Source organism: Sarcophilus harrisii, chromosome 5 (genome assembly GCF_902635505.1).
Source record: "Sarcophilus harrisii chromosome 5, mSarHar1.11, whole genome shotgun sequence".
In the NCBI taxonomy this organism is placed as follows: Eukaryota; Metazoa; Chordata; class Mammalia; order Dasyuromorphia; family Dasyuridae; genus Sarcophilus; species Sarcophilus harrisii.
This window is the reverse complement of record NC_045430.1, coordinates 251,055,701-251,079,739: the sequence shown is the minus strand read 5'-3', so window position 1 is coordinate 251,079,739 and position 24,039 is coordinate 251,055,701. Positions and strand designations below refer to the sequence as shown.

The 24,039-nt window shown below is 38.7% G+C and overlaps 1 non-coding gene across 1 annotated transcript; it reads right to left on the bottom strand.

The window, feature by feature from the left end:
- Positions 1-7,153: 7,153 nt before the first annotated feature.
- Positions 7,154-7,225, bottom strand: TRNAC-GCA. The gene has a single exon. It is a non-coding gene; the product is annotated as a tRNA-Cys (tRNA).
- Positions 7,226-24,039: the final 16,814 nt, after the last annotated feature.

Below are 24,039 nucleotides of genomic sequence, written 5' to 3'. Positions count from 1 at the left end.
TTATTATTTTTTTTCCTTAAAAGCAAGCTGGACTGATAGAGATGTCCAGTTTTACATATAATTTTTTCTGTTCAATTTTGTGTATGAAACTGTTCTCTTTCTTGTATTTTTCAATTTGGAATTTTAAAAGGGTTTTTTTTTAAAGAAATTTATGTAGAGAACATTTTTGATCCACAAAGTCTATCCTTGTGCTGTACAAGGCTTTCAGAAGACAACATCAGTGATGCTTCAGGAAACAAAAAAGCTAAAACCTAAGTGTGATGGGTTGGCTCAGTGCAGCTGCTCCTGCAGTTAGTGAATAGGGCACAGCCCAGCTCTGAAAACTACAAATGGGGGGAAGGATTGCCAGCTTGAAGAGGTGATGGAGGTAGAGGGGGCTGTGGATAGGGCAGGATTAATCAGATCAAGAGTATTTTAGGTCCAAGTCATGGTCTGTCATCGGGAAATCTATCAGAAACAGCCCAAGAGAGAACCAAGGATTTGGTTTCAGTCTTGGATTGTAAACTAACCAAACAGTGCAAAAAACATAGGGATCCAAAGGGGCTGAAAAAGAGACAAGTGGCAGAGAGATGCTATGTTGTTCACAGACCACAGGAATCAGTAACCTCTAAGCCTTTCCAGTCCTTGCCTGCCAGCTTATTAGAGAATATCAATTGTCATTGGCATGAAGGTCCCCATGTTTACTCAGCAGGAATAGCAAAGACAAAGGTCTCTGAATCTAGAAGTACACAGAGGAGTAGCTAGGGGCTGGTGATTAAATGCTTGTATTGTTACAATTATTTGCCTTGAGATGTAACCCATTGCAATTCAATTAAATGAAAAATGTAAATAAAAACTTTCAAATTTTGATTCAAATAAAAATATTAAAGTGCCTTCTATCAGTGATTATGATAGATATACATACATAGTACACACATGCATTACATGGATGGATGGATGGATAAGTAAATAAATAGATGGATAGATACATACATATGGACACACATACATACAGGAACAGATGGATGGATGGATGGATAGATAGATAGATTAGACAAATTAGATAGATAGATAATAGAAACATAAATACCTACTGTGTATAAAGCATTGTACTGGGAACTGTGGATAAACAAAAACAATTTTTATTCTCCAAGAGCTGATTTTAAAAAACCTTCTACTACCATGAACTATGTAAGTTGTTACAAAACATTGGAGTGGTCTTTCTCTATCCTCTGAGGTCTTTTGGGGGACTACAGTAATAATCATAGCTCACATATGCATTTATGAAGTACTTTGTATACATAATATCTTGGGGATCATAAATCTAAAGCCAGAAGAGAATTTAGAGGTCACCTTAAGGAAACTGAGCCCCAGAGAAATTGAATGATTTGTTCAAAGTCGTGCAGATAGCAAGCATCTGAGCCATGATTTGAACTCGGGTCCCATGGCTTTTCAGTTCAGTTCAGCATTCTTTCTGAGGGTTTCCATTACCATTACACATTACAAATATTATCTCATTTGAATCCCACAAGTTCAGGAAGCAGTATTTCCAGCCACTCTGTTTAACAGGATTTGAGATTTCTTCCACCAAGGAAGTCAGTGGCTGCTATTCAATAAGAGCCATGGAGAGTTACTTGGAGACACTGAAAAATTAAGTGGCTTGTCCTGCATCACACAGTCAATAATGAACAGCGACATTGCAGTGGATAGAATGATAGTTGTGGAGTCAAGAAGACTTGAGTTCAAATCTCACCTAAAATACTGTATGGCACTGGATAAAGTCACTTAGCCACTGTTTGCCTCAATTTCCTCCTCTGTAATAACATCACCTACTTCCTAGATTATTCTGATGATTAAATGAGATGATGTTGGTAAAGCACTTAGTATAGTGCCTGGCACATAGTAGGTGCTTAATAAATGTTTATGGAATTAATGAAAATAATTTAACTTCTGTCTCAGTTTCTTCAATTGTAAAATAAGAATAAATAGCAACTATTTCTCAGGTTATTGTGAGCATCAAATGAGATAAAACTTGTAAAGCACTTAGCAGTGTCTAGCACATAGTAGGCACTATATGTGTTCATTATGATGATGATGATGCAAACTAACTCTCTTGATACTAAGTCATTGCACCACAGATTCCCATTTTAAACACAAAAAGATAATTTTCAGAGAGATTAAGTGATACTTTTCACTTTAGTGTCACAACTCCAAGGATGACACAGAATTCAAATCCATGACTTTCCGACTCTAAGCCCAATATTCTACTAACTATACTACACTGAAAGAAAACTAGACCTTGAGGTCTATTACAATCTCAATTATAGTCCCTAACTCTTAGGATACTTATGAGGCTCAAAACAGTTTATATATATATATATATATATATATATATATATATATATAAAACCCAAACACAATATGAATGCTAATTATTGTTGTTATTATTTGTGAAGGGAACAAACATTTAAGTAACTACTACATGCCTGCAACTGTGCTAAGCACTTTACAAATATATCTCATTATGATGATGATTATTTTTGTTAGAAATCCTCAGAATTCTTGAAGCTCAGGAATACAGAAATCAATTACTTTGATATTTTGATGGAATCATAATTGCATTGAGCTAGAGTCATTCCTAGAACAAAGCATTCAGGAACTTTCTCCAATGTGAAAAGTGTCAGAGATGCTGGGGGTACTTTTGGGGGGCATGGGGGAGGGGAATTCCCCTCCCCCTTACATCTGAAAGACTGGGGGTACCAGCCTCAGGCAGGCCTCTCACTCCTTTCCTAGCAGTTGCACTTTCACCTCACCCAGGATTCCTGTCCTCCCCCTGCACCATACCCTATACGAGTCCTAAATCATATAGGTGAAAATATGACTACAGAGACCCTATTTGATATGTCCATTGCCTTCAATGATCTCTATCACAATTCTGCTAAGCCTTCTCTTCTATTTCTTGTCTATGTCCTTCCAAAAAATCTACAGAAGACCTACCCAAAGTGCTAAAATTCTTACTTTTTTCCATATTTTGGAGATAACCAACAATTTATTCAAGTGTCAGGATTTCATGATACAGGTATGCCCAAAAGAAATTCAGCATTGTGATTCAGCATTAAAATTACTCCATAAAAATATACTATGTCTAAAACATCCATGCAATCAATATTTTAGAGGATGGCCCAGTGCATGAATCCCAAGAAAATATACAGGTATGCCCAAGAGAAATGGAAATTAATAGGAGTTGCCAAAGATGAAGATCTTGTATGACCTAGTGATACAGCATTAAAATTACCTAGTCCATAAAAATATATTGTGTCTAAAACATCCATCCAATACTTTAGAGTATGGCCTAGTGCATGAATCCCAAGAAAATATCTAAGTCAGGAAAACACAAATATAGAAATACAGAGAAAATAACCAAGGAAGAGAATCCATGTCAGGCAGCAGATAGAGAGCTGGACCTCGAGACAGGATGACCTAGGTGTAAATGCTTTTTGGGATACTCACTTACAGTGAGACCAGTGGTGTTATAGTAAATGTTTAACAACCTGGCTCTCCACACCCAAAAAAAAAGTATGTATAAAGCATACCTTTAAATTAATCCAAATTATTAACATTTTAAAAATTATTTCCTAGTCTAGACAATCAACAAAACAATAAATCAAACGTTAAATTACATCATTTAGCAATTTCAAAGGTGTTAAGTACTCACAATGAAAATTAAACAATTGGCTCCAGAACTGGCCTGAGGTGACTCCATCAGGCCCCTGAACATGGCCTTCCCCAAGCCACCAAACCCAAGAATTCTTAACATTTTTTATGTCATGGACCAAAAGGTGGTCTGGTGAAACCCATGGACTCCTCAGAATAATGTTTTTAAATACATAAAATAAAACAGATAAGTTTACAAAGGAAAAAAATACTGAATTATCAGTTTTTTTAGGTTTACAGATCCCAGGTTAAAACCAGAGTAAACTTCTCTGTGCATCCCTTTCCTCTTCTGTATAAATGAGGCAGTTCTATTAAATAGCTTTGAAAATCCCTTCCAGCTCCCAATCTGTGGTCCCATGAATCAGATTTCCCGGGCTTGTTCCATTTTCCTCATACTCATGGTACAATGGTGTTTCCGTTAAAATGGTATCTCCATCACAGTCATAGTATAAGACACAGTTTAATACCAACTCATACACATGGGCAAACTCTGCACTATACAGGAAGCCTCCAAGGAATAGGGATTGACTTCGACTTCAGGTTAGATATTAGCAGGAGCTGCTGCCTTCCTGTCCTGAATATCAACTTCTCTGCCTTCCTGATGGTCCTGACTCTTAAACCCTACATCCACTGGCCACCATTTATATGGCTACATCCTCTCTTCCATCTTCTCCTCCAAATACGTGTGTTCTTAATAATGTCTTTTGAATTATTTCTCATAGACAAGTCATCTTTGATAACATTCTACTTAGGTCCACCATAAACTTTTCCATTTTCCCCTTGGCTACTTGTCATTTTGATTCCATTGAACTCATGGTGTTTGATGATTCACAGCTACATATCCCTCCAGAAGAATATTAGTGTTAGAAAAGATGGCGTAGCAGCCAATTTGGAATGATTTAAAGCACTATTCAGCTTCCTGATGGGATGCGGTCCAATCTTTTCCTCCTACTCATTTCTGAGCCAATCCAGCATCCATCCAAGATTCATACATTGGTAGATCAATTCAACTGGCCACTCACCTAACTACAAAATCTTTGTTGTTCACATTCAGTCACATACACTTCTGGTTCTCCTCTATCTCTGTAGCTACTCCTCTGCCTTAATCAATGGTTTCTTTTGCATCAATGTGGCCAGCACAATTATATAGATATAGATATGTTAACAGCCAAAAGTTTTCATATCATTTAAATGTTGGATAATCGTTTTATATACATAATAGACACAGAGGATGGTTACATCTCTCACATGAGCAAATAGTCACACTTACACAATCTGAGGGCTAACTCAGTCATTCTAACCTGATCTCACCCTGCCAAGTCTAGGTTTTCAAAAAAGATTCACTACCACAGTTACATTCAAATTTACCTTAGGATTTAAAGATAATCCTGTTCTGGGGGGGGGGGGGGAAGTGATATATTCCCTGTACTTATTTATTACTTTAACCCTTAAATTCCCATTGATGCATTTCCATTTATACAAATAGGCCACTTACAATGATGACATTATTATGACTTTAAAATAACCTTAGCAATAAGGCAAAAGAAATAAGAACGTCAAACTACTCAGAAGGTAAGCACACTAATTCAAAAACAGACATTTGCATAAACCTCTGGCATACTCTATCACCAATGTACTTAGTATCTTTGGAGGAGAGTGGACAGACACAGAAGAAACCTGTCAGATCAGTACACAAGTAAGGAAAGCCTACTTACTTATATATCTCACAATTCTGGAATTGTAAACAGAAGTGTCCTCCTTCTGTCTCAAAATTTGTTTATAAAAGTTCCTTGATAACTGTAACTTCAATGTTGAATAGATATTTTCAGTGCTAATTCAAGTTGAATCATACTGGTCTTGATGAACATTTCACTAGATATGACATCTCCACTATATTAGTTGATCTACTAGTGACTTGTCTGATTTTAGGCCTTCATGCTCTCCTGCTCAGCAGAACTTATTCCTCAAAGGCCATTATAAAATCTGTCACCTCAAGCTTCAAGAATAACTGATATAATTCTAAAATCTGTCCTGTCATTTTCCCTTATCTTTCTGGATCAGACCTTCTGTAAAAGAATCCCTTAGATTAGGGTTAATAACCAAATAACCTACTGTCTATACTCAGATAAGTCACATTTGTCCCATGACTATAGATCATTTCAGCCAATCAATGTGCTTATGTTAAATGTACCAGGCAGGTACACCAACGTGTACCAGGCATTGTGTTAAGTACCAGAGATACAAAATCAAGCAAAGAACAGTCTTTACCTTCAAAGACTTATGGAATCTTGTGGAAATATTTTTTCAGACCTATATCATTTCAATTTGCTATAATTTGTCACATTAAAAAATAAGGTCCCTTCCAACTCTATAGCAATCATAGTTCAGATTTGTGTAGTCCTTTCCTTCCCAAAATTTTGTGGGGTATATAAGTATTATTATTCTCTATTTATAGATAAGGAAACTTAGATTCAGAAATATAGCAAGTCAACAAGCATTTATTAAGCACTTAGCATGTGTTAAGAACTGTCCCAAGTGCTGGAAATACAAAGAAAGTCAAAAAAAAAGTCCCTTCCCTCAAGGAGTTTACATTCTTATGAGGGAGACAACATATAAATAAGTACAAACATGTATGGGATACACGGGATAAAATGGAGATGAAAAAATACACATTTACTAGTCATGATGTCGAGGACTTGAACCCAGGTCTTTGGGCCTCATGCTCTCCTCTACACCATAATAATATGTCTACTTTGCCTATTATTCTTAGAATCACTGACAATTTGTCTTCTTAAACTTTTTTTACTTGTGACCCTTTTCACCCAAGAAATTTTTGTGTGATCCCAGATATATAGGTATATAAAATAGATATGCAAATCAAACATTTATTAACAACAAATCATAATTTTACAAACCCTACATTCAGTTATGAGACCCCATATGGGGTCACAAACCACAGTTTAAGAAGCTGGGTACTAGAGGGGAGGGTATTAAATCATCTTGTCCAATACCTCATTTTATAGATTAAGGAAATACTCTATGTCCAAAGCTAAGGTTTCTTCATGTCAAATTTGTCCATATTTCCCATTTATCCACGTTTCAATCTGAAAATCTCTAGCATTTACAGTCTCAATTTTTATGAAGACAGAATAAAGAAACTCTTAAGTATTCACCATCTTAGTGAGAGCCACCAAATACAATGGGGTAAAAGGGACAAAGAGAAACTGAAGAAGTGATCTATTCTCCTTCTGCCCCAATTGTGGGACCTGACTGAACAGTGAAGAGTAAGAACTGGGACTTAGATAATAATTAGTCATAAGTCCTGAAAAGAAGATAATCTCAAGCCACATGATAACCACAAGGAAGATACCAGATTTCCAATGATATTCAACTAGTGACATATGGGGGGAAATAAAACAAAACCTTATTCTTGCGATAAAAAAAAAAGATGAGTGTTTGTAGGGGGCACCTGGATTTGAACCAGGGACCTCTTGATCTGCAGTCAAATGCTCTACCCCTGAGCTATACCCCCACACGCCTATGAATAAATGATAGTTCTTTTTCTCCTCCTAGCTTCAATCTTTGCATCATTAATCTCAAATGTTCATGAGTCAGAGAGGCCACATAAAGTTTCCCTAAGTGTGTCAGGACGCTACAAATCATAAGAAATAGCTTAATATTAGAGAAGCTCAAGCTACAGCTCATCCATTTCACCTTTCTCGAAACCTGTCATTAGCCACAGTGCCTCAAGTGCTTTTTTTCCCATCATAACTCAGCTGAATCACACCTAATGTGATATATGGAAAATAAGCAGATCGCAGAGAAGAGAAACGGGAGAACGGAGGCTCGGATGATGTTACTAACACTTTCTCGGTGACAGGAAGATCCTCGCAACAAGCATCATCTGAGAAAAAATAAAGCATGTTTAAAACAGCCGTCTGTACTTTCTAGCTGCATCCCGGGCCGGAACAAATCAATGACTTTTCATCACAGGAGAACAGGTCATCAGTGAAATAAGCTGTCTATTTAACTGCAGCCTTCCCTCGGGATATTGCCGGTTCAGTGAGGTCATCCACTGGGGAGACGCCAGGTTCAAAGCACAGGCCTCTGGAGCCATAGGGAAGTGACCTCTCCCCCGAACCACCTCAAAGGCTTTCCCATGCGGTCCCTTTCAGCTTACGACCAAACGGCAGTTGCCCAAGCATCGACTTTCAGCCTCATAAACTGTTCCAGGGTTTGTCAGACTTATTCTGCAAGTCCGTGCCTGCACAAGAGCATCCCTGTTAGATGGGCTCCTTGGGAAATCTCCTGGCTCAGACTTTCTCCACTCTGGCTAGAAATGGCTAGGTGGGACAAGGCAATATCGCAATTCTTGATATCCTCCCACTTCAAATTCTACACAGTCTAGTTACAGTGGTCCTCAAATTTTTGTTCTCACTATCTTTATCCTATTAAAAATGATTGCGGATCTGTCCAAAGAGTTTTTGCTTATGTGGGTTATAGTTAGTTATAGATATTGATCACATTAAAAATAAAAACCAATTATGAATTTGTAGACTCTCTGAAAGAATTTCAGAGATTCCGAGGATGCTCTGGACCAGACTTTGAGAACCACTGAGAGAGCAAAAAGGAAGTAAGCAGCCAGTTTGCTCATCATTCTCTCATCACTCCAGATTATTAGTGCGTATTTACTCTTTAGCAGGGCCAAGAATAGGAACCAGTGTTTATATCACATTTAAAGATTTACAAACCACTTTTACATACGTTATCTTCTTGGATCCTCTTGATGTCTCTATATGGAAGGTGGACATTATTATATCCATTTTAAAATTAGAGACAGGAATAGGAACCAGTATTTATAAGACACTTAAAGATTTGTGAAGCACTTTTACATATGTTATCTCCTTTGATCCTCTTGATGTCGCTCTATGTCTTATTATATCCATTTTAAAATTAAGGGAGCTGAAGTAGACAAACTAAATGACTTGTCCAAGATCACCTCACTAGTAAGTAGATGAGGATAGATTTGAATTCAGGTCTTTCTGAGGAGACCCAGTGATCTGCATACTGTGGTGCCACATTGCTGCCACTCTAAGTAGTAAGGAATGTTACATGCGTTTTATATAAGATGATTATCAAATGCACTGACCATGAAATTTGGGGGTCCCAAGGTCCAGCACTCCAAGAATCAGGAACAGAACTAAAAGTAATTCAGGCAGCAGTGGGAGAGCAAGAATTTTAATAGTAGCTCAAAATGGATCAAAACCAAGATTTGACAAAGTGTTCTTGGGATCCTAGATTTTGAAAGGTAAGATCATTTAGTCTGATTCCCTCTTTTGACTCAAATCAATGACCTCATTGATTTGAATTCTCCTCAAATACCCCTCCTGGTCAAGGCCCCTCCATACCTACCCATCCTGGGAAACACTTGTCCTTGTCCTCCCCTAACTTCACCACTGGAGGCACTTCACCATTCCAGGCCTTTGTCCCTTTTGACTGAAATCAGGAGCCTATCAGTAGAGTATCTGAGCCATCCAACTATGTCATCCCTTGCCACAGTCCTTGAGAGTGTGATTGATAAGCCCAAAGTCTCATAGCAATCAAGCAGAGTCTGGATCTGAACTCAAGTCCTCAAGGGCCAAGTTAGGCCAACTCTGTAGTGAAGTGGATATTCAGTCATTTCAGTTGGTTCCAACTTTTCATGGCTCCATTTTTTTGGTAAAGATACTAGAGGGGTTTGCCATTTCTTCTCCAGCTTATTTTTATGGATGAGGCAAACAGGGTTAAGTGACCAGCTCAGGATCACACAGATAATGAGTATCCGAGATCAGATCTGAACTTAGGAATATGAATCTTCCTGACTGCAACCTGGCACTCTGTCCCGTAGCCCACCTAACTACCCCAGAGAAATAGCTACTGATGGGTTTGAGGGAAGAGAGATTGGGATAAAGTTCTCTTTTAGCTCCTATCCCAAAAGCATCTATTAGCTGAGAGGGTGGTCACTCTACCTCCTGCCCCACCCCATCCCTAACAACTGGGCCTTCTGTATGCTAACAGTAAAGAAGCAGCTACTCTTAATAATTAACTGTTATTAGATGGATTTAAATAGAAAGCTCCAAATAGTCCTATTCCACTAGGACAAGAAATAAGAGAGAACAGCCCATTAGCAGTGGCCTTCTAATGTCGGGGTCTGTATCTCTCACAACACAGAGATACCCACCACCTTCCCCTTTCTCCTACCCTCAGGAGGGTGTCTTTTTGCAATTTGTAGTGTTTGTCTCAGATGCAAAAATTCTTTTAGGATTAGCTATCAGTGACAGGGAAAGATAATGCGGAATGTTGGAGGGGATGTGGGAAAACAGGGACACTGATACATTGTTGGTGGAATTGTGAACACATCCAACCATTCTGGAGAGCAATTTGGAACTATGCTCAAAAAGCTATCAAACTGTGCATACCCTTTGATCCAGCAGTGTTTCTACTGGGCTTATACCCTAAAGAGATACTTAAAAAGGGAAAGGGACCTGTATGTACCAAAATGTTTATGGCAGCCCTGTTTGTAGTGGCTAGAAGCTGGAAAATGAATGGATGCCCATCCATTGGAGAATGGTTGGGTAAATTGTGGTATATGAATGTTATGGAATATTATTATTCTGTAAGAAACGATCAGCAGGATGAATACAGAGAGGATTGGCGAGACTTACATGAACGGATGCTGAGTGAAATGAGCAGAACCAGGAAATCATTATATACCTCAGCAACGATACTGTATGAGGATGTATTCTGATGGAAGTGGATTTCTTCAACAAAGACAAGATCTAACTTAGTTTCAGTTGATCAAGGACGGACAGAAACAGCTACACCCAAAGGAAGAACACTAGGAAATGAATGTAAACTGCTTGCATTTTTGTTCTTCTCCCCAGTTTATTTATACCTTCTAAATCCAATTCTCCCTGAGCAACAAGAGAACTGTTCGTTCTGCACACATATATTGTATCCAAGATCTACTGTAACCTATTTAACATATATAGGACTGCTTGCCATCTGGGGGAGAGGGTGGAGGGAGGAAGGGGAAAAATCGGAACAGAAGTGAGTACAAGGGATAATGTTGTAAAAAATTATCCTGGCATGGGTTCTGTCAATAAAAAGTTATTTAAAAAAAAAGATTAAACACCATTTATGAACATAAAAAAAAGGATTAGCTATCAGATTTCACTAATAAATCAAGTCATTTGAATCTAAATGCCTTTTTTTTTTTTGACAGAATGGCAGACCATTTTCACACTTATCTATTTAAGCATAAGAGTCACTAGAATGGCTACCAAGAATTGAGTAATAAATCAAGTCATTTCTCCCACCTACAAATGCCTTCTTACAAAATGATGGACCTTTTTTCTGTTCATGCATTTGAGTGTGAGAGTTCCTAGGTAACTGAATGGGCAGATGTTGTCTGATTCAAAGGATAAGGCATTTTATTCTTTTACATCAGCACAGAATTAAATGTTTTTCCTGGTCCCCAAAGGGAGCTCTCACCACCTGGTGCTTCTTCACTCCCCAGATGCAAAGTACCCTTTAGCTCTCCTATCTATCTCACTTAAAAATAATACTCCTAATGCTTAACTCATATTCTCATTTACTTGGAGGACCGTCTGAAGGAATACCCACGGTTGGAGGACCAAAGCACGTTGGTCCTCTGCTCCTGATCCTGTGGAAGTCCTAGTGCCTTTGTTTCTGAGAGCAGTCAGCATGGAAAGATGTGAGAACCCGACTAGCAGGGGGTCAAATGGGGGTTTTTCCTGGATTCAGCCAACAGCCTTTCTCATCACTTGCCCCAGATGACATTTTGAAAACTACTGAGAAAAGCCATCTGCTGTACTGTAGGCTCGAGGTCACTTAGAGTACAACATTGGACAAACACCCTTTAACACAAATCAGGAATCGCTGGGGCTCCCTTAGAAGTTTCTCTCAGTCTCAGAGGTGATGAATGTTTCAGTCAGAGGGGACCCCAGCTGAGGATAGGGCACCTACTTGCAGTCAGTGAGTCAGTCAACAAATATTTTATTCATTCATTCGTTTGTTTGTTTGTGTGTTTGTTTTGTGAAGCGAATGGGGTTAAACAACAAACATTTATTAAGCATTTTACCATGTCCCAGGAACAGTGCTGAACACTAAGAATACCAAGGAGAGCCAAAGCAGCCCATTAAGGGGGGGAAATGACACCATATAAACAGGTGCCCCTCAAATGTCTCTGCCATAGTTGGAAGAGAAGCGGAGAGGGGAAGGCACCAGCTTCTGGAGATGGAAAAGAGCCTCCTGAAGAAGATGGAGGCAGGAAGAGGAGTTCAAACTCAGCCTCGGATGTTTTGATGCTTAACCTCTGTTTGCTTTGGTTTCCTTATCTGTTCAATGGGCACAGTATTAGAACATACTTCAGAAGACGGTTGTTGAGAGGTTCAAGTGAAATGATAAATAGAAAGTGTTTGCAAATCTTAGAATGGCATATAAATATTAATAATAGTGGGCTTGGGGAAATTAGCAGGCTTGCCTTCTTCCCAGGCCGAGGCACACATAGCATGGAACGTTTCTGAGAGGCTCAAGGACCACAGCTGGAACAGGAGAGAGCTCTGGACCTGAGTCAGGAAGCTCTGAATTCAAATGCAGGCTCAGATAATTACTAGCTGTGTGACTCTGGGCAAGTCACTTTACTCCTGTCTTCCTGAGATTTTTCACCAATGAAATGGGAATAATAATAGCATCTATTTCCCAAAATTGTTGTAAGGACCGAATGAGATGATATTTATAAAGCAACTAGCTCAATGCCTGATACATAGTAGGTGCCTAATAAATGCTTCTTCTCTTTGCCCTCCCCTTTCCTTGGCAGTCTTCCTACTGTGTTTCCACCAACACCTCCCACGTCTGGTACTATATCTGAGTCTTTTCACGGATTCAAGTCTACCACCATCCAAAGTTCAATTCAACGAGCATTTATTGAGCACCGTCTATGTACCAGGCTAGTCATTAAGAACAAAAATGAAACAGTCCCTGACTTTTGGAAGGTTGCTTTTTTGGGAGAAAACAAAATATGCACAGATAGGTATAAACAAACTATTGATAAAGAAAATTGAGAGTAATCTTTGTATGCTGGTGCACTGAAAACCAGTCCATGAGAAAGGGTTTCACTGAGGATCCCAAAGGTCCAGATGTTGCTGCAGAAGTATTGTTCATCTTGAGAGGGATCGATCCTTGTTGCAAACTGGTTAGACCGGGCTCTTTCCTCCAGAAGACAGATGGAGGGCACACGCAGGGAAATAACTAAAGTGACTAATTCATGAGTGCAACCCCAGGTCCCACAGGAGTCCCACCAGTTTCTGGGCTCATCCTTAACCTGCTCAGGATAGTATATTCCAAAGCTCCTGCTATCAACCTGTTAGTCTTTCCACGTGCTCTTTCTTCTCCCTAATTCCACCTGCCCAACACCCTCCCTGCATCAGTACTTCTTTCTCCCATCTCTGGGATTTTTAATCTCTCCCCCCTCACCTCTACCCCCTCATTTTCTGGTTCCTGCAAGTCCTATCTCAGACATCACTTTCTTCAGGAACACTGTCCTCCCCACTCTCCCCAAGGCTTAGAGACCTCCCTCTGAATTATCCCCTGTTTATATCATCCCCAACCATGGCTGATTTCCCACTGATTCCCTCATCAGGGCAGTATCTGCCATTTAGCACAGTACCTGACTTAAGAAGTGCTTGTTAATGATTATTATTATATTTTTCAAAAATCCACAAGCTCCTTTCATCTACCCTGATTGAGCTCCTCACACTAGTGACCCAGTTCCTTGTCTAGATAACAGAGGGCAGCCTCATTTTCCAGCTTAAAACCAAAGCTGGGACCCAGGAGCTCAGTGAGGGACAGATTTTCTCATCTCTTTATATGACTGACCGTGTAGCCTCCAGAACTTGGGATGTTACAAATAAAACCTGTACTTAGATTGACTGAATGTGAGACTTTCTCTGTTGCTTGGGACTCCAGACATGACCAGCACACCCGTAACCTTCAGCTGGAAGTGCCTCTGAGCACCTCAAACTTGAAGAATCTTGTATGGAGAAGGGGAAGAGCGTCAGACTGGGAGAGAGCAGCCACGGGACTTCAGCTCCTCTCACCTGAAACAAATTCTCTTGCCTTTCTAGGCTTTGTCCCAGGTCTACAAAATTAGGACCTGAACCAAATGCTTCTCAGGTCTCTACAAGTTCCATGAGAGCCTAAACAAGCACCTCGAAAGTCACTGGGGGAGTTCTTTTATTACAGAAACTGACAGTGAATCCCTTTGGAAGCAAATAATGACCACGTTGCACAAGGTCAAAGTTTTGTGTGATGGAGATTCGCAGGTGGTTCACGTGTGTGTTAAACAATGCCCAAGTTGCTGAAAATGATAAGAAAATTTGCCTCAGTTCTTTGATTCTAGAACTTAAGGACCTTCAGGGTCCACTGAAGCAGTAACTGGAGGAACAGTAATTCCTTTAAATGCCCTTTAAAAGGGAACCCTCCAAGCAGGCAGAACACACCTGGCTAGAAGAGACCTAGGGACAGAGAAAAACTGGCTCAGCAGGCAGTTCTGTCTGATAGCCCAGGGGCACAAGAGACAAAATGGTCAAAAGGCCTCATTCCTGGTCTTAGGAAAAAGAACATCAGGGAGTCGGCGGCAGCGTACAAAAGTGACAGCATTTCCACAATGGCATCAATCTCTGTTTCACCTGGATTTTCTTGCCTGAAACTTCAGAGGAACACTAGGAGGGATTTCATTTTACCTTAGACATCTGGGTAGTTCAATGCAAAGAGCACTGGGTTTGGAGTCAGGAAGAGATGTATCTTTAAATCCAGCCTAGTTGTGTGACTCTGGGTAAGTCAATTAACCTCTATCTGCCTCGTCTATAAAATGGGGATAATAAAAGCATTTACCCTACAGGATTGGTGTGAGGATAAAAAGAGATAATAATAGTAAAAACAGTTAGCCATAGTACCTGACACAGAGTAGGTGCTATAGAAATGTTATTATTATCACATCCAATGCTCAGCATACTGCCTAAGTTTGATCTTAATGAGGTTAAAGTGTTTTTGAGACAGATGCACCAGTGTTTGGTGCCAAATCTTTGTCCCCCCCAAAATTGATCCCCTGAATTCATCTTCCCAATGGTTGTTACCAACCAAAACAACTGGGGTCTAGAAAGAAAGGCTTGCAGCAAAACTGGGACCACTGTTGTACCTTCTGCCTCAACCTTGGTCATCAAACCCTCAAGGAACCTTCTTGGAGCAGAAAGGAGAAAAATATTAAATACGGTGAAATGTATTAAATACATCAATCTCCAAGAGAAGACTCCTCTAGCCCAGAAGCATGGAAGAGCTCCTTGGGAGCAGCTCAGGGTGTTGCTGCAGTATGAATGGCAGAGCAGACACTTTTCCAATGTCACTGATATCATTAATAATGAACCACAATGGCCTCTAGTGCAATAAATGAGCAGGTGAGAAGCAAAGCAATGGTCCTCTGAAGGAAAATGGCAATTTAATCTCCTTAGCAATCTCAGTTGTTTGTTGGCTCGTGTGGAGAAATAGCATCACTGTGATTGGAAAGTAAATAAGGAAGGGAAAGCCAAATAGTCTATTAGTGGAGACTTGGCAGGATGGTCTAGTGGGCTGAGCCTGAGACCTCTGGCTTCTTCTTGCTCTGATTCGTTTTGAAACCTCAGTTCCACATGTCATCCTACACACTGCTGCCAGATTAATCTTCCTAATGCAAAGGTCAGATCACATCTTTTCATTGCTCAAGAATCTTAAATTCTTCCACATTGCCTGAAGAATCAAGTTCAAATTCCTCAGCAATTCCACAATCTGTTACCAGCTATGACTACCTCCTCTCCCCCAACCCAAATTTATTTTATATTTATTTTAGGTATATTTTATAGTTGTTAATACCTATACAAAATAGCCGATCAACATTCGTATAAGGTTTTTGTTTTGTTTTGTTGAGGCAATTGGGGTTAAGTGACTTGCCCAGGGTCCCACAGCTAGGAAGTGTTAAGTGTCTGAAGTCAGATTTGAACTCAGGTCCTCCTGACTTCAGGGTTGGTGCTCTAACCACTGCACTACCTAGTTGCCCCATTCATATAACGTTTTAAGATTTGTAAAACATGTTGCAAAGATTGTCTCATTTGATCCTTATGATGGATAACCTTGGTCATCATAAGGTTGATCATCCCATTTTATGGAAGAGAAACCTGAAGCAGTTCAGGATTAAAAATTCAGGATCACATGGCTAACTAATAAATGTCTGATTACAGATTTGAACTCAGGTTATCCTGACTCCAGGCCTAGAGTTTTAACTACAACACCAATCAACTAGATATATGTATGTGTGTGTGTGTTGCCTAATACACAATAAAATGTAAGTTCTTTTTTAAACCATGAAACAGTTTATTTTTTAAAACAAGTTTTTAGTTTCAAAATATATGCAAAGAGAGTTTTCAACATTCACCTTTGCAAAACTTTGTATTTCAAATTTTTCTCCCACTCTTTCCCTCCTCTCCTATTTAGTAAGTAATCCCATATAGGTTAAACACAAGCAGTTCTTCTATATATGTTTCCACATTTATCATGCTGCACAAGAAAATTTAGTTCAAAAAGGGAAAAAAATAAGAAAGAAAAAACAAGCAAAACAACAACAAAAAAATGAAAATACAATGTTGTGATCTACATTCAGTCCCCACAGTCCTCTTTCTGGTTGCAGATGGTATTCTCCATCAAAAATCTATTGGAATTGGTCTGAATGACCCCATTGTTGAAAAGAGCCATGTCCTTCAGAATTGATCATCCTGGAATCTTCTTGTTGCCATGTACAGTGTTCTCTTAGTTCCACTCACTTAAGCTTCAGTTCATGTAAGTCTCTCCAGGCCTCTCTGAAATATTCCTACTCATCATTTCTTACAGAACAATAATAACCCATAACATTCATATACCATAATTTATTCAGCCATTCCCCAACTGATGGGCATTCACTCAGTTTCCAGTTCCTTGCTATTATAAACAGGGCGGCTACAAACATTTTTGCACATGTGGGTCTTATTCCCTTTTTTTAATGATGTGTTTGAGATACAAGCCCTGTGTGTGGTACTTGCTCAATCAATGGGTATACACAGTTTGATAGCCCTTTAGGCACAGTCAGTTCCATATTGCTCTCCCGAAAGGTTAGATTAGTTCACAACTCCACATGTATCAGTGTCCCAGTTTTCCCACATCCCTCCAACATTCGTCATTATCTTTTCTTGTCATCTTAGCCAATCTGAGAGGTGTGTAGTGGTATCTCAGAGTTGTCTTAATTTGCATTTTTCTAATCAACAGCGATTTAGAACATTTTTTCATATGACTAGAAATGGCTTTAATTTCTTTTTCTGAAAATTGTCTGTTCATATCTTTTGACCATTCATCATTTGGAGAATGGCTTGTATTCTTATAAATTTGAGTCAGTTCTCTATATATTTTAGAAATAATATCTTTATCAGAGCCCTTGGACATAAAATTTTCCCTAATTTTCTGCTTCCTTTCCAATCTTGGCTGCATTGGCTTTGTTTGTGCAAAATCTTTTTAATTTAATATAATCAAAATTATCCATTTTGCATTTCATAAAGTTCTCTAGTTCTTTGGCCATAAATTCCTTCCTTCTCCAAAGATCTGAGAAGCAGGCTATCCCTTGCTCTCCTAATTTGCTTATAGTATCACCCTTTATGTCTAAATCATGAACTCATTTTAACCTTATCTTGGTAGAGAGTGTTAGATGTTGGTTAGTGCCTAGTTTCTGCCATACTATTTTCCAATTTTCCCAGCCACCTTTGTCAAATAGCAAATTCTTATTCCAGAAGCTGGAGTCTTTGAGTTTGGGATTACTATAGTTATTGACTATTGTCTCTTGTGAGCCTAATTTATTCCTCTGATCAACCACTCTCCATCTTAGCCAATACCAAATAGTTTTGATGACTGCTACTTTATAATATAGTTTTAATTCTGGTAAAGCTAAGCCACCTTCATTTGCAAAATGTAAGTTCTTTAAGGGCAGAATCTGTTTAATTTTTATCTTTTCAATCCTGGGACCCAGCACAGCTCCTGGAACACAATCCTCTTTCAGTAAAAACTATTCTATTGATTGAATCAGGTACCAATCTACTATTTCAGACTTTTTTTTACATCACTGGCCCAATCAAGCCAGATTACAAAATCATAGAATAGGAAGTTGGACTCCATGAGTCATTTGGTCCATCTCATTCATTCAGTCAGTCTCCTCTAAACCATACCCAACAAGTGATATATCCATCCTTGGCTTGAAGACCTCCAAAGAGGGAGAGTCCATCACCTCTTAAGCTTCCCCTGCTGGAGCACCTTGTGCCTGCATCTCTCACATTTCACACCGAATCCTTCCAGACTGTCCTAGGTTGCTTCTTCTGACCTCCACATCAGCCTTGCCTCATGTGAGTTCTCTGTAAAACAGGTTTTCTGGCAAGCATGCGTTGGCCATTCAGACAATGCAGTCAGCCCATGGGAGGTGTGCTCTCTGCAGTAGAGCCTGAATGTCTGGCACTTCAGCTTGCATGAGGGTCTCAGCATCTGGTACTTTCTCCTGCCAGGTGATCTTCAGAGTCCTCCTAAGGCAGTTCAGGTGGAAGTGATCCAGTTTCCTGCCATGGTGCTGGTGAATTGTCCAAGTTTCTCAGGTCTCCACCAATGAGCTCGGGACAGCGGCTTCTGTAGACCTTCACTGAAGCCCTAAGAAAGCTGACATCTCCTCTCCTTTCTTTCAGAGTCTCCCAAACACTAATCTAGTTCTGGCAATAAAATGTCAACCTCATCATCCAGCAGGCACTTGACAAATGCTTGTTGACTGACTGATGGACCATCCTAACTGCCTCCCTGTTGATTAGTTACCATCCCTAAGCAAAGCTCACCCATTCATGTCTCTTCACATTTGCCCACGTTCTTCCCTCTCTTTGATCTCCATTTATTGGTATCCTAGTCATACATTCTTCAAGGCAAAACTAAATGAGTTTTCCTCCACGAAGACCTGGCACATAGTAGGTACATAACAAATTCTTGTTCATTTGGGTTAAAATGAAGAAGACCCACATGTCATCTCCATATGAAAGTGATCTCTTCTCCTTCTGATTTCATAGCACTTAATATTACATGCAAATTTGTACTACATTTGTCTGGTTCCTCAGCTATAAAATGGGATAAAAGTTGTGAAGATAAAATGAGATGATATTTGTAAAGCACTTGGCACAGTGCCTGACACACAGTAAGTGTTATAAAAATGTTGATTCCTTTCCCTTCTCTTCCCTATTCACCCAATTTCTTGAAGTCAAAGGTGCAGTTTCATTTTCCTTTGATTTTCCTCTAAGACTTAACATTAAGTTAACATAAGTGTTTCTGCTGCTCCATCCTGGGGTTCTCAACAGGTAAATCAAGGTCTTCAGATCCTTAGGGATGACATGGGGTTCTGAGCCAACAGGTGAGGATCTTCTAGAAGATTCTGACAGGTAACTGAGTTCTAATTGATGAGGTCATGGGGCTATCTCTGGTATTGGCCACTATTCCCAGAAGAGAGAGAAGTTCCATAACAGAGATGGCTCTGGTTCAAGACCTTCACACCTAAACCCTTAGTCCCCAGAGATGTAAAAAATTTGGAGAAACGAACAATAACTCCTCACAAACTTTGCTGAGGACTCCTCTATATGAAATGTAGACTATTTCTCTCATCTTTTTATCAGCTAATGTCATTGATGTCATTCATTCCAAATGGTCAGAGAAGGGGGAGAAGAATAATGCTCAGAAAACTCTCCAAAATCACACGAGAACCACAGAGAAGCTATCTATCAGCAGAAGAGGACAGTTGTCAAGACTGAGAGGAGACAGCCACTAAATCTGGGGCTGACGGTGCGTGGGACAGCAATGCCTTTTCTCTGGCTTAAGAGAGTGGGTGTTGCATCTTGGAATCAGGTGACAAGACATCTGTAGAGGGCAAGTGTGGCAACCCAGAGGGTGGGTGGTGAAATTAGAAAGAAAAAAATGGAAATCAGCAGATGGTGGGTAATGCAGCTGAGAATGTTTTCTTCACTTTGACACAGCAGGCATGCAAATTAAAATTGGAACTTGGAAAAGGTCAGATTATTTTGCCATAGACCAATCCCTTGGATTCCCAAAGACATTTTACATTTTATTTCTCTTAGTGGCTTTATTTTAAACTGTTCATGTAACTTCACAAAATACAAAGAAAAAGAAAGAGATGGCATTTTAAGCCCTAAATCTAAACTTTGAAATCCAAAAGTTGACTGATGCATTTCCAATTACATAAACTATGTCCCACTTGCTTGGGTAGAAGGAATATGGATGGATTCATGAACTATGACCCCCAAATTAGTTTCCAGAAATTATTAGATCCATAGATATTCCATTTGGATGGAAAATTTTACATTATCTTCTTCTGCATTTGCCAGCACTGACCCTTCTAAATGTAGTCTTTCATATCTATAATGATGCAATGGAAGGAATGCTGACTTTCCAGAAAGAGTATGACCTCAAGATGTACTTGTGATGCTTACTGACCATATGACCAGTAACAAGTAATGACATGGCTATAAGTCTCCACATCCTCATCTGTAAAATACAGATTATCCCACAATCATAGTGGAGTTTTAAGCCTTAATCCCTTAAATTAAGATTTTATAGCTTAAAATTGCACAAAGAGTTTTGAGACGTCCTGTATTTCAGATGCCTACCATATTAGATTATTGTGATAAAAGTACTTTACAGACTTCAAATGGCATATGGATGAAAATTATTATTTTGAAACTGGACTTTTCTCAATTATAAGTATGAGCAAAAATTCCCCCAGATTCATAACAGGCTTAGGGGTCATAGTTCATGAGTCCATCCACCTTCCTTCTACAAAAACTACTACTTCAAAGCAAAAGACATTTAATTAATAATTAACAAATTAAAGAAATTTTCTCATATAGAGAAGGCATCCTCTTCTGCAGATTCCCACAGAAACCCACCCTTGCTTGTTGTGAGTCTAGTATGTGTCTCTTCTGCTACAGGATACAGGAGAAGGACTCACAAAATTTACAGGGAGGCACACCAGATCCCAAATAACCCGAGAATGAGAATCATCAATGAGAAAATGGAGGAAACCTCCCTGAGGCCCTTGGCACACACCAAGGCACTAAAACACAGCATCGATGCCAGCAGGACGGTTTCTCCAGACAATAATCAGAGGAAGAGGAAAGCTTCCATTTGCTACATTTGCCAGGGAAGTCCTACCTGCTGTTGTCTAGATATAGCTTGAAGAAAACCTCCCCAAAGGAGGCCCCCAAACTACCTCTCACTACCCTGGGACTGACATCAGTACAAGTCCTGAAAGGGACTACCATCATCTTTTTCTCCTTCAGTCTTCTCCTTTCCAGATTTCTTTTTATAACTTTCCACCCTTAGAGAGACTTCCCAACCCCGCATGTCCCAAGCACTGTCCTGTTATATGACCCAAGACTTTCTCTGCTCCCAGAGCTCTGTGGGAGACTGCCTTTCATTATAAATCCTTTCCTTTCCAAAGAAAAGAGCTCAAATTTCATTGGAACCACTATTTTTTTAATAATAAAAACTTTTTATTTTTCAAAATACTTGCAAAGATAGTTTTCAGCATTCACCCTTGTAAAATTTTGTGTAGAACTACTTTTAAAAATATATGACCCTAAAGAAATGTCACAGTATCATAGGATCACAAGATTAGGAGCTAGAAAAAACTTTCAAAATCCCTAAGTTCAAGTCCTCCGTTTTACAGACGAAGAAGATGAAGTCTAAAAAGGCTTGCTATGTTACAAGGTTTTATGGGCACTGCATTTCCCTAATGCTAATAAGGAGCCTGGGAGCTTCATCCTTAATAACATTCCCCTTGATTAGACAACAAAAGTTTCTTGAAAATTCCAAAAAAATGCTTAAAATGTGAGATGCTACTGCATCTGTATCCCAAAGAAATCATAAAAGAAGGAAAAGGCCCCACATATGGAAAAAAAATAATGTTTATGTCAGCCCTTTTCATAATGGCAAGGAACTGAAAACTGACTGGATGCCCATCAGTTGGGGAATGGCTAAATAAGTTATGGTATATGAATAAGTTATGATAATGGAATATTATTGTTCTATAAGAAATGATGAGCAGGCTGATCTCAGAACAGCTTGGAAAGACTTGCATGAACTGATGCTGAGTGAAATGAAAAGAACTAAGAGATCATTGTACACGGCAACAACAAGACTACGATGATCAATTCTGATGGACGTGACTCTTCAACAATGAGATGATTCAAGACAATTCCAATAGATTTGTGGTGGAAAGTACCATCCACATACAGAGAGAGAGAGAGAATTTTGGAGACTGAATATATATCAAAGCATAGTATTTTCACCTTTTGCTGTTGTCACTGTGGTTTGCTTGGTTTTTCTTTTTTGTGCTTTTCTCACTTTTGATCTGATTTTTCTTGTGCAGCACGACAAATATGGAAATATTCCTTAAAAACTGCACATGTTGAACCTATATGGATTGCTTGCTGTCTTGGAGAGGGAAGGGGAGAGAGGAAGAAAAATTTGGAATACAAGGTTTTACAAAGGTGATTGTTGAAAACTATCTTTATATGTATTTGTAAAAATAAAATACTATAATTTTTTAACTTTGAGATGCACTCTCCACTAGGGAAAGGCTAAACAATTGTGGCACATGTTGAGCAGTGGTACAGCATGGCACTATGCTGGAATGGTAAATTAGGTTACTGCCTAATTATCATCTTAATGTTAATAATTAATCATCTTCCTGAACATCCACATATGGGCTCTCTACTCCTTGATAATCATTTGCTTGGTTCTCTACTCAGACATAACTCTACTCAGACATAACTTTTCATCAACTCCTCCGTTATAGAGGACTGGTTCTACTTTCAACTAGAAGGGAAACAACAGGAAGAAAAATAGAAATAAAAATCTCACTTCTCAAACCAACCCTAACTAGTCTCAGTCTTCCTCAACCAAAGTGCTTATTCATTCCTAGATACTAAAGAGGTGCTTGAATAAGTATTTCACGCACAGGCTAAGACCTCACCAAAATAGTCCTCTGATAAAATGCCATCTCTATCTCTATCTCTAATTCTCTCCCCTCCAGGGGTATTCCCTTATGGCTCCTCTCAGCTGCACTTTAGTAATCAAACACATAGATCAGCAAAGCAATGATTAATACATTTACACTAAAAGTGGCTTAATCAGCAAAGATACTAATCAAGATAATTAATAGCTTCAGCAAAGTTAGAGGCGATAAAATAAGCCCACAAAAATCAAAAGCATTTCTGTACAAACATAAATATATAAATGTATATATAAGTGCATATATTTCTATATATATGTGTGTATATATATATATATATATATATATATATATATAATTTGTATGTTTCTATACAAAATCCAAGAGGTAATGATAAAAAGGAAAATTCCATTCCAAATAACTGCAAAATGAATACATTACTTAAGGATCAGTCTACCAAAGTATTTGTATGGATTTAATTTCAAAGTACTCCTAAAGAAATAAAGAACAACTAAATAGATGGAGAAATATTTAGTGATTGTGGCTGGACCATGCCAATGTAATAAAACTGACAATACTATAAAAAGCAACTTTAATGCTTTACCAATCAAACTAATTATCAAAGAAATAATTAACAGAACTGGATATAATAATAATTTACTTGGATAAACAAAAGATCTAGAATATCAAGGCAGATAATAAAAAACACGAGGATGAAGGAAGAATAGTACTACCATGAAAGCTTGGAAAATAATATATTGTATTTATTATATAATTAAAAAGAAAAGCAAACTATATTATATTAGAAATTCACAGTATCACAAATAAGCTTCTTTTTTATATTTTACTTTATTTGAATACTTATTTAGTGTTATTAAGTTCAGAGTAAAGAAAAAAGAGAAAAAAGGTCAATATCAAAGGTAAAAATACCACTGAAGCATCCCTTTTAGCAACCACTAGTCCATCAAAAGAGGGTGTCCCCAGATTACAGAGCAAGAGATAAGTAAATGAGTGAATTGGCAAAATGTCATTTGGGGCTCTCTATTATCAACATTCTAGAGATTCTGCCACATTAACATCATAACAATTTATAGGGAAACTCCCTAGAATAAACTCCCAGCGGTATAAAGTGAAGGAGACAATGATGAGATGATAGTGTGAGAGAAAGCAGAACAACCCAGCTC